The sequence below is a fragment of the Gossypium arboreum genome, chromosome 5 (genome assembly GCF_025698485.1).
Source record: "Gossypium arboreum isolate Shixiya-1 chromosome 5, ASM2569848v2, whole genome shotgun sequence".
In the NCBI taxonomy this organism is placed as follows: domain Eukaryota; kingdom Viridiplantae; phylum Streptophyta; class Magnoliopsida; order Malvales; family Malvaceae; genus Gossypium; species Gossypium arboreum.
The window spans coordinates 68,330,434-68,342,235 of NC_069074.1; the positions used below are offsets into that span (position 1 = coordinate 68,330,434).

Consider the following 11,802-nt stretch of genomic DNA (forward strand, 5'->3'; position numbering starts at 1 on the left):
CCTTAACCTTGCAGTGAGCCTTGATGTGGGGACTTGGGCGGAGAGGATTGAGTGGCCACGGTGATCATCTTTGGGCTTTTAAATAAGTGTTGGTTTTCATTTAATTTCCTTTAATTATTATTTATTTTTGGGTTGTAATAAGGCCAATTTTAACTTTCCTTTTATTTCTTTTCTAATTATACTAATTTTAATAACTTTAAAATTGGTTAATAATTATTGAAATGGGCTAGACTTAGGACGTGTTTTCAAAATGATACTTGTTTTCAAAATATCTCAACACCACAATTAATCGATTTATCAAAGACGTCCACTTAAACAAATTTAAACTCGATATAACAAAGTGTGGCTATGGTTGTGGGCATGTTTAGGATTGGATCCAATCAAAGAGCTTGGTACTTAAGCAGCCTTCATGGCTCACCTCCTCTGTCTCGGATACCTACCTGGTGCCCAGCTTCCATACACTTTGTTAACTCAATAAAATGTATGGTTTTAAAACACTAAAACGGAACGTGGGTTTTCAACTCCAATGTGGCACGTCAGATTTGGCCATAACGTCTGGGCCGGGTTTGGGGTGTTACAATTAATTAGTTTTAAAATAACATGAAATAAAATTAAAAGAATTAGCAGTGTTAACACTTGGGTTGCCTCTCGATAAGCACTTATTTAGAGTATAAGCTTGACTTACCTTGTGCGCACGGTTACGGTGGTTCGCGGAGCCGATACTCCTCTTTCTCATTATCAATCCCATTACAAAAATAAGGTTTAAGTTGAGATTTGTTTACCTTAAATGTGTCGAATTCAGAATGCGTTACCTCGACTGTACCATAGAAGAAAACATTTAGTACCGTAAATTAGTTTGATCTATTTGACTCGAGCTCCAAAGGGGAAATTCGTGGATTCGTTTTTGGCCAGCAGTACTTTGTCCCCAACTTTAAGTTGGTTTGTTTCATCCACATGCTCATCATGGCATTTCTTTGGCTCTTTATCGTGCTTTTTCAGTTTCTCCTTGACATGTGTTCACCATTCATCTAGTTCATCGATTTGAAACATTCATTCTCCATGAGTTGTTCTATTTTTGTCACATTGACTGAAACATAGTTCCATTATGTTTTTTCGAGGGGTTTCCCACAAAGAATGTTAAGCCACATGGTCACTAATATTAGTAGAAGATCTAAATTCATCTTGATCACTAAGTGTTCTAATAGAATCACGAGCTTGGACAGTAATCATTTCGTCACCTACACGAAGTACAAGTTCACCCATACCCACATCAATTATAGTTCTATCAGTTACTAAAAAGGGTTTTCCAAAATTAAATGTACATCACTGTCCTCATCAATGTCTAAAACAACAAAGTTAACAGGTAATATGAATTTATCTATTTTAACAAGCACATCCTCAATAACACCCCTAGGATATCTAATGGTTCTATCTACTAATTGAATACTCATCCTAGTTTGTTTGGGTTTCCCAAGACCTAATTGCTTAAACATTTTATAGGGCACGGCATTAATACTAGCCACTAAATCAACCAAAGCATTATCAATATTAAAACTACCAATTAAACAATAAATAGTAAAACTCTCTAGATCTTTCAGTTTGCTGTGTAGTTTATTTTGCAATATGGTCGAGTAAACTACATTTAGCTCCACAGTCGATGAATCATCTAACTTGCTTTTGTTTTCCAAAATCTCCTTTAAAAATTTGACATAATTAGGCATCTGCGAAAGAGCTTCAACAAATGGTAAGTTAATATGTAATTTCTTTAAGAGTCTGGGAAATTTACCAAATTGTTCATTCGTGTGATCTCTCTTCGTCGCATTAGGATATGGAACTCTAGGTTTATATTCTTTGAAAACTGACTTTTGCTCTTTCTGGCTTACCTCAACCTTATCGTTTTTTACCATAATTTCTTGCCTCAATTCTTATTTAGATTCAACTAACCATTTTTCATCTCACACAGTTATTGCATGAAGCTGTTCTCTTAGGTTAGTTTTGGTATTGCTAGGCAAAATACCTTGTGGTCTTTCTGAGATTAACTTAGCAAGCTGACTTATTTGGTTCTCGAGCCCTTGAATTGATGCTTGTTGATTCTTCAATGCTGCCTCAGTGTTTTGAAAGCAGGAATCTGACACTGAGATAAACTTCGTTAACATCTCCTCGAGGTTTGACTTTTTCTGTTGCTGGTAAGATTGTTGTTGGAAGCCCAGAGGGGGTTGTACTTTTTTATTTCCTTGACCATCCCAAGAGAAATTGGGATGGTTCCTCCAACTTGCATTATAATGCTTATTATAAGGGTTATTTTGAGGCCTAGAATTATTACCCATATAATTGATTTTCTCGTTCTCTGTGTTAGGAGCAAAAGGTAAACATTCTAGATTATTCATTCCTCCTCCATTCATATAGCATTGCATCACCGGAGGTACTAGCGTAGAAACATATAAACCATCAATTTTCTTATTTAACTATTCTATCTGATTTGATAACATGGTGATTATCTAAGTTGAAAATATCGACTACTTTCATTGGCTTTGTCCTCATGACTTTCTACTGATAATTATTTAGTGACATCTCATCAATAAATTCATAAGCCGGTTCAGGTGTTTTATTGTTAAGTGTTCCACCGGTTGCTACATCGATCAACTGTCTAGTTAAGGATTTAAACTATTGTAGAAGGTTTGAACCTGTAACCATAAGGGTAATCCATGGTGAGGGCACCTTCTCAATAAGTCTTTATACCTCTCTCATGCAACATATAAAGTCTCTAAATCAAACTACACAAAGGAAGAGATCTCATTCCTCAACTTGGCTATCTTAGCCGGTGGGAAGTACTTTAGAAGAAACTTCTAATTCATTTGAACCCACGTGGTAATAGAACCTCGTGGTAAAGAGTTCAACCACTACTTAGCTTTGTTCCTCAATGAGAAAGAGAATAATTGTAAGCGAATGGCATCATCAGTGATGCCATTAATCTTGAAAGTATCGCAGATTTCCAGGAAATTGGCCAAATGAGTATTTGGATCTTCGTCTTGCAAACCATCTAACTGAACAAACTGTTGTATCATTTGAATAGTGTTCTGCTTCAGATCAAAATTATTTGTAGCAATGTTGGGTCTCACAATACTCAATTTAGCCCCAATTAGAGTGGGCTTGGCATAATCGTACATAGTACGAGGAACAAGATCTAAATCTGCAACAACTATAGGAGGTAGCTGGTTATTTTGGTTATCACCCAACTCTTCAGTAATAACAATGTTTTCTTATTCGTTTATTATATTCTCTCGACTCTGCCCTACTTCTCTACGGTTTCTGCAAGCTGTACTTTCAATTTCACTATCAAATAACAATGGTCTCGACGGGTTTCTTCTAGTCATAAACTAAAGGAACCTACCAAAAACAAATAAAAGAAAAATTAGAATGTAAAATTAAACTAAAAACAAAAATAAAAATAAAAATGGCTAAATTAATAAAAATTGAGTGTTGCTAATATTTTAGTCCCCGACAATAGTGCCAAAAACTTGATGGTCACTAAACTAACTATAAATAAGAAAAAGGCAAGCGCAGCTATTAAACAATAATATAGCTATGGTGAGTAGAGAATATTGTATCCACGAGGACTAAAAGTACTAGTAATTATCGTATTCTTATTATTTAGCCGACAAATTGGAGTGGTTGTGTTTTAATCTAAAATTGTTAAACTAATTTATCTAAGAACGCAATAGAAATGAATGAAGGAAATAATCGAATATTAACCAATAAGATAAACAATACCTAGGAAAGAATCCACCTAGACTTCACCTTTTATTATGAATCTAAATTAAACGATTTATTCACTTGTGTCTTGATCCGTAGAAATCCCTAAATTATGTTAATATCTCTTTCGAGAGTAAGAACAACTGACTCAAGGTTGATTAATTGAAATCTCTCTCTAATTAAAACCCCTATCATCGCATTAACTCGATCTATGGATTCCCTTATTAGATTTGACTCTAATCTAGTAGATTTATGTTACCCTATTTCTAGGATTGCATGCAACTCCCCTCAATTATACTAGATCTACTCTTAAATAGGGGTTTTTCCCCCATTGAAATAGGCACATTAAACATGAATTAATACCTCAAAAATATTAAAACAAGAAATAAGCATGCATAATTGAGAACAAGAATCAAGTATTTATCATATAAAAATAAAAATTAAATAAAAAGGTTCATCATAGATTTCATCTTCCCTAGGTATCTAGGGAATTTAGTTCCAAATCCTAAATGGAAATATCTCAAAGTCAGAATAACCACAAGACATAAAGACACTCAATAAAACTTTGAAAGAAATTAAAAGGAGATCTTCAATCATGATGGAGATTCGCTTCTGCGTTGATTTCGATGATGTTGTTCGAGTGTTTTCTTCGTTCTGCTATGATTTTCCCTTATGTCTTCTTCTAATGGGTACTTATAGACTTTAGAATTTTCAGAAAGCCTAAAAATTGGTTTTGTTTTTTGCTTATTCGGGAAACAGGGTGTGAAATCAACGCAGGCTAGCACATGTGCATGGGTCCAGCCCGTGTGGCTCACACGAACGTGTGTCCAGCCCGTGTGGAAATGCCCAGACCGTGTGACTCCTAAAAATAGCTCTATTTTTCTGATTTTCACTCATTTTTCACTCCTTTCACTCCCAAATGCTCTCTTAAGTATAGAAACATAAATTTGAAGGATTAAGAGCATCAAATTCACTAATTTGAATAATTAATCATCCAAAAATACATTAAGAATGGGATTAAAATATGTTATTTTTATAGCTTATCAGAACTCTTGTTTGCACATCAGTGCCCCTGTTTGTACTTCAATACCCCTATTTGCAAATCAATGCCTCTGTTTGCGCTTTAGTGCCCCTGTTTACACTTCGGTGCCCCTGATCGCACATTCATGCTCCTGATTGCACTTTGTTGCCCCTATTATGCATCTATGATGTTCTTGAAGTGGTGTAGTTACATGAGTATCCGAGTCAAGTTACTAGTTCAACGAGCATGAAAAGAAAGAAACATTAAGTATTCAAATGACTTATGTCATGCATCTATGAAAAGGATTGAAAAGGAAATGTTCAATGAAAGTATACTTATGTTTATGAAATTGATGGTTCAAAATGAAGTTGTTCATGTTCAATGACTTACCTTATGATATTTCCAGTGAATTATGTGAAATGTAAACTGATAATAGAGAATTTTATATTTTTAAATCAAGATCCCGTAGATACTCGTGAAAAAGGAAAAATAGCGGAATAGTCCCTGAACTTCTGTAACTACTACCATTTAGTCCAGGTAAGTTCGTACAATTATAATTTAACATATGTATGAATTTTTTAATAGCATAACATAAGATAATATACATATTTTCAATTGTTGATAATGAGTTATTATTTGAATTATGATATTGAAATTGATTACTCGGATAGGATGCAGGATAGAGTACAGTCGTGATATGACATGCTGTAGGGGATTGGAGTGGAGATGGATTAGAGGTAGTTGTATATTTATATCCCGAGTAAACTGAGGTTCAGCATTATTGTGAACTCTCATTTTATATTATCTGTCTGGCATTTTTCGGTTGGATTAGCTCTTATAAGCATTAGCGTGTTACGGTTGGATTAGCTCTTATGAGCACCGGCGTGTTTCAGTTGGATTAGCTCTTATGAGCATTCGTGTGTTAGGGTTGGATTAGCTCTTATGAGCACTGGTGTGTTTCAGTTGGATTAACTCTTATGAGCATTAGCGTGTTATGGTTGGATTAGCTCTTATGAGCACTGGCATGTTTTGGTTGGATTAGCTCTTATGAGCATCGACGTGTTATGGTTGGACTAACGATGTACTTTTATCCGTAAGTTGTTCTTCGAATGGAAAATCTCAGTAAGGTAATTTGTTTAATGAATTTGAAAGATTTGTTATAAATTGAATATTGATCTAAAAATAGATGAATTTATCGGTTGAAATTGTGGATGATAAGGAATTCCATGGTTGATTATTATTTTTTGAATTGCTGTATTTACTTCGGTAAGATTTATCATTTAATATGTCTAACTTACTAAGCTTTATTAAGCTTACTTGTATTATTTAATGTCTTTGTAGATACTCGGAAGGTTGGACGTTCGGATCGGCACTCAAGTCACACTATCCAGCTCAATTCAGTACATTTTAGAATGTTTAATTTAGATTATATGGCATGTATAGGCTTTTGTGTTACATTTATTAATGTTTTGGATTATGTAAATATTATGGATGATCTTTTGTGTAAATGGCCGACTTATATAATACATGAGAATGAGGTATGGTTTCTATGCTAATATGAATTATATATGTTAAGGAAATGTTGTGATTGAAGTACCTTCGATAGGTATATTAGATAGGTATTAGCTTGAATGAATTGTTAAGTTGTATTGATTTTTATTTTGATGTATAATTATATATACTTGTGGTACCAATGAGGTACATTCGTTAGGCACATAATAGGTTGATTTCGGCTCGATTAATGTCATTTTGAATATGTATTTTGGTTGGTCTTTAAATTACTGAGGGTCCAAGCAAGTTTGAAATGGTAAACTTGTGGTTTAAGGTTCATTTTGGGGACACACTAGGCACATAATAGGTTGATTTGGGATCGATTAATGTCATTTTGAAGATGTATTTTGGTTGGTCTTTGAATTACTGAGGGTCCAAGCAAGCTTGAAATGGTAAACTTGTGGTTTAAGGTTCATTTTGGGTCCACATGGCAGTGTGTCCCCTGTAGGTTTTAAAGGTTTCATTTCGAAAGTTACACGGCCTAGCACACAGCCTGGCACACTAGCTTGTGAGGCCATTTCGAAGGTTACATGGCCTAGCACACAGACATTTGGCTTGGCCATGTGACCCAAGTCAAAGAGTTACACAGGTATGGACACGGGCTGGAACACGGTCGTGTGTCCCTATTTCGATTGTTACGTGGCCTGAGACACGGGCGTATGTTTCAGCCGTGTGAGTCCCATGGCTGTGTGACCCTTGCAGTCAATTTTTATTAACTTTCTCTTGAAATTTCCAAATGTTTCTGATTTAATCTCGGATTGTTTCTATTGTATTTTTAGGGCCTCAAGGACTCGATTATGGGATGTTATGATTATGTTTGAATCTAATTAGATTATGTTTGCATTGATGTATAAATTGAATGGTTTAATGTTCCATTTGTATGGTAATGTTTCATAACCCTATTCCAGCGACGGATACGGGTTAGGGGTATTACAACAAGAATTAAATCCAAGTAACTTACCTCAGGTTATAATTATACAGTATATGCTACTTAGCTTGGTAAAGCTTGCCTATCATGGCAAATCACATACTAAAAAAGTGAGTTCAACAATTATCAACCATATAATAACTCTTATAACATTTCAATTCACTTATTCAACATTTCATTATCATTCACAAAACAAATAATCACCTAAATCAATTCACTATCTTAACTTATTATACAATCTATTTATATGCAATACATATCGTTTCAAATTAATGTCAAACATAAATTTTCATATCATACTTTGAATTCTCAATCGAAATCATATTAAACCATATGAACTTCAATTCTCATATCATAGCAATTCATTTTTATACCAAATAAATATTAAATGTCAATTAAATATCAATCACTACTTTATTCTATAGTACTAATTATGAATCATATTCATCGATCATCATGTTTTCATATAGGCCCCTAGGCTTATATAATCGATTCTCAATATGAATATACATATCATCTGATCATCATATCAACTCATTTCACAAATAGATATTTCGTTTCACATTTTTCTTCTAGTTTTTATCCATTTACCATCACAATATCAAATACCACATCTCATATTCAATTTTCAATTTCATGAATTTCAATACTCATTCATTATCACCATTTCAATTATGAACAATTTTTATTTTATTTTATCTCCCTATAAACACGACTCAGATTTGAGCAGATACACGGATCCAACCAACATACCAATTTGGCACCCAATGCCTCATCTGATAAATCTGAAGCAATAGTTACGCCCACCGCTTATTAGATAGTTTGACATCCAATGTCTCATCAGTATAACCAAAGCAATTTGGCACCCAGTACCTCATCAACTCATAGTTGAATTAACCCTGAACTCTTCCTATCCTATGGCATGCCAACTATATCTGACTCTCCCTGAACAATTAATAGGGTATTCATTACTCAATGTATTATTAATTGACATTTCAATTCACATATATTTTCATCATTAAATCATTCATTCATTTTCATGATAGCATCAATCATCTCTATATGCATTCAATTACACATTTATATATACATACACATTTTCACATATATATTCAATTTAATCCGCTAACTCATCTTATTGTACCGAATCATAAACAATTTAAATTTCAATTACACGTTACAATTAAATTTCTAAATAGATAATAATTTAACACAAACATATTGTATGAACTTATCTAGTATATTTGACTAACAAATAGATTTGTGGGGACTAGTATACGATTTTTCCTTTTCCCCGATTATCCTTCGTACAGTTCAATTCTTTATCTATATAATAATTAAATTAAATTTATCAATTTCAAATACATTATCAAACTCATTTTTATGCATATGACCAATAATTTTCATTTTACAAATTTTCCCTAAACTTTTACATTTTGTTTAATTTAGTCCTTAAAACCAAAATTAATTCAATTTTCACATTTAACCCCAAATATCCAAAACCAATTCTAATAGCACCTCAAATCAGCCTTTACACATTCTAAAATTTTACAAATTACATGAAAAATTTTATATATTTTCATATTAGTCCCTAAGTTCAAAACTATCAAAAATTCTTTTACACAATGGTCCTATTTAACAATCAAGTTTACAAATTCATCATTTAACACCAAAAACATAAAAGAATCATCAATGGCAAGTTTCAAAATCTTTAACAGTTTTACGAATTATTCCCCAAGTTAGCTAGATTGTACAACAACGATCTCAAAAACATAAAAATTACGAAAAATCAACTTTGGAAAGCTTACCATGCATGGTTGAATGTCTAAATATGTTTGAAGCTTTTGGTTTCTTCAAAAATGATAATGTTTCAATATTGGAAGAATATGTTGAATGAAGAACGCTTTTTCTTTCATGTTTTAATGTTTTTATTTTAATTAAATTTTAACTTAATTAATAACATATACTATACACATATGCACTAACCGTAGAAGCCATTTTATTATGGTCTATTTGCCTTTTAACCCCTCGAACATTATGAATTAAACATTTTGACAAATAGAAATCAATATCAATCAACTTTTACTATTTTTACGATTTAGCCCTTTTTCATTAATTAACCATTCAAACACTAAAATTTTTGGATCAAACCTCAAATCATCTATATAAAAGCTTCGTAAATATTTAATAAAAACATTCATGGGCTTGATTTACTAAAATGAGGTCTCGATACCTCATTTTTTAAAATCACTTGACTTTTGGTATGCACAACTTGTACCTCGACTAGTTAACCAATTAATAAAATCTATTACATCACAATTCACTATTAAACTATATTTAACTCAAAAATATTAATTAAATATATTTGTGGACTCTCTCGTCTAAATTGTGGTCCCGAAACCACAGTTTTACACCACTGAAAAGCGGATTGTTACAAGATGACTTTCAGAAGATAGAGACATAGATTTGACTGACTGGACTAATGGTACATCGAACCAGACCCAAGAAGAATAGGTCTTGAATTCATTATAGATTTATTCACTTCTAACGTTCAAAGTGTGGCATACCTTAATCTTGAGTGGATGACAAGCTATGTATACATGACTCATATACTTTGATGTAAATAAAAGCCTGAGTTCAAATAAATAAGGAATCAAAAGCTAGTGCTTTGAGTATACGACTTCTGCAGTATGCAGTGTCATTCACAATAGTGAAATTCATAGCTCGAGATATGGGCAAATGATATCCTCTCATTAGCACTACAAGGTAGACAAAAAGTAAACATGGCCATGGGTTGTTTGTCTTTGTGATGAATGAATTGATTACTATTTGATGGTAATTGACTTTTCATGAAGGAATATGTAATGGTTACCATGAGATAAAATAGGGTCATATTGGGAGAGCGAATTTATCTCAAAGAGATTAAGGATATCCTATGAGGGTAACACACTTATGAAAAAGTTATTAGATGAGCACTAATCGAGTTGCTTTTCTAATGGTTTATCATTATGGAGAGCGCAATCATGATACTATAGTGGAATGACTTCGTAAATAAATGAGTTTATAATTAATAGGAAAAAAAGTTAGAACTTAATTATAAATCATTTGAGCCCTAATTGCATGTGTCCAGTCTATCCCTCCTCCAACTTGTTAAAACCAGAAATTAATTACGTGTTGAATCAAATGAACATAATTGGATAGAAATTGTAAAGTTGGAGAAATAAGAAATGTTTAGAAAATAATGTGATTCTCTCTAAATGAAAATGGCCTAAAAAGTAATTTATGGTTTTTTAAATTATTAATTAATTAATTCATTGAAGTTCAAAAATGAACATAAATTAATTGGTCATAGTGAATTCGCTGAATGTCGAAATATTAAACATATTTTCTGTAACACTCCTAACCCGGCCTAGAAGACTAGACCGAATTTAAAATGCTATATTGATCACCGAAGTGATCGTAGGAAAATTTACAAAACATTATATCTCAGATAAACAAAGTTATTTGAAAACTTTTAATAACCAACCAGTAAAGATTTACAATAAAACAAAAATTGTACCATAGTATAAACCTTTACAGTTCAACTTAAACCGAATAGCAAATAAAAACTAAAATAAAACTTATAGTTCAGTTCCTCCAAGCCTGTCCGAGACCTTCGGGTACTGAATCCAGCACCCAGAAACCAAGACTGTACCTGAAAGGGGAAAGAGAAGAGGGGCTGAGCTACTCGAGCTCAGTGTGAGATCAAACCAATTAAACTACAGAAGGGAAACCAGGAAACTAGAAGCAGTTCAAAAATAGAACATACTTATAGACCGACTAAACAAATAAGACCATATGTAACTTTACAGTCATATGGCTCTGTCAGACAACGTAACGGTACTTCCAAGTAGTCACAAACTAGGCCTAAGCCCTTTTCTAGAATCAGTATCAGTTTTCAGTTGGGGCCTTAGCCCCTCTCAGTAACTATCCAGTCAGACAGTATGTAACACCCCGAAACCGTGGCCGTCACCGGGATCGAACACGAGGTGTAATCTGGCTTAATTCATCACTTATACAGCTCAAACAATTTATTTTAAAACTCCCAGACAAACTGTCAATCTGCGTTATAGTCACTTAAAAATTCGTATCTTGAGTTCTGAAACTCGAAATTTAATTCTGAAAATTTTTCATGAAACTAGACTCATATATCTATCTACTAAAATTTTTCCACAATTTTTGGTCCGTCCAATTAGTACAGTTTATTAGTTAAAGTCTCCCCTATTTCAGGATTCAACTACTCTGACCTCTGTGTATTACGAACCAAATATAACTCTGTACAGAGATTCAATGATGATTCCGTTTGTCCCTAATAAAACTAGACTCAATAAGGAATCTGTACATATAAGGTATGACTTCTAATTATTTTTGTAGAAATTATGGTGAATTTCAAAATTCGGAAAAGGGGATCCAGAAATCGTTCTGACCTTGTTTCATAGGATTTTAAATATCTCATACAATATAGCTCATATTCTTGTTTTACTTCTTCCATGTGAAAATAGACTCATCA

The 11,802-nt window shown here is 33.1% G+C and overlaps 1 non-coding gene across 1 annotated transcript; it reads left to right on the forward strand.

Moving 5' to 3' along the window:
• The first annotated feature begins 2,700 nt into the window (after positions 1–2,700).
• Positions 2,701–2,807, forward strand: LOC128293410 (small nucleolar RNA R71). The gene has a single exon (XR_008283592.1). It is a non-coding gene; the product is annotated as a small nucleolar RNA R71 (small nucleolar RNA).
• Positions 2,808–11,802: the final 8,995 nt, after the last annotated feature.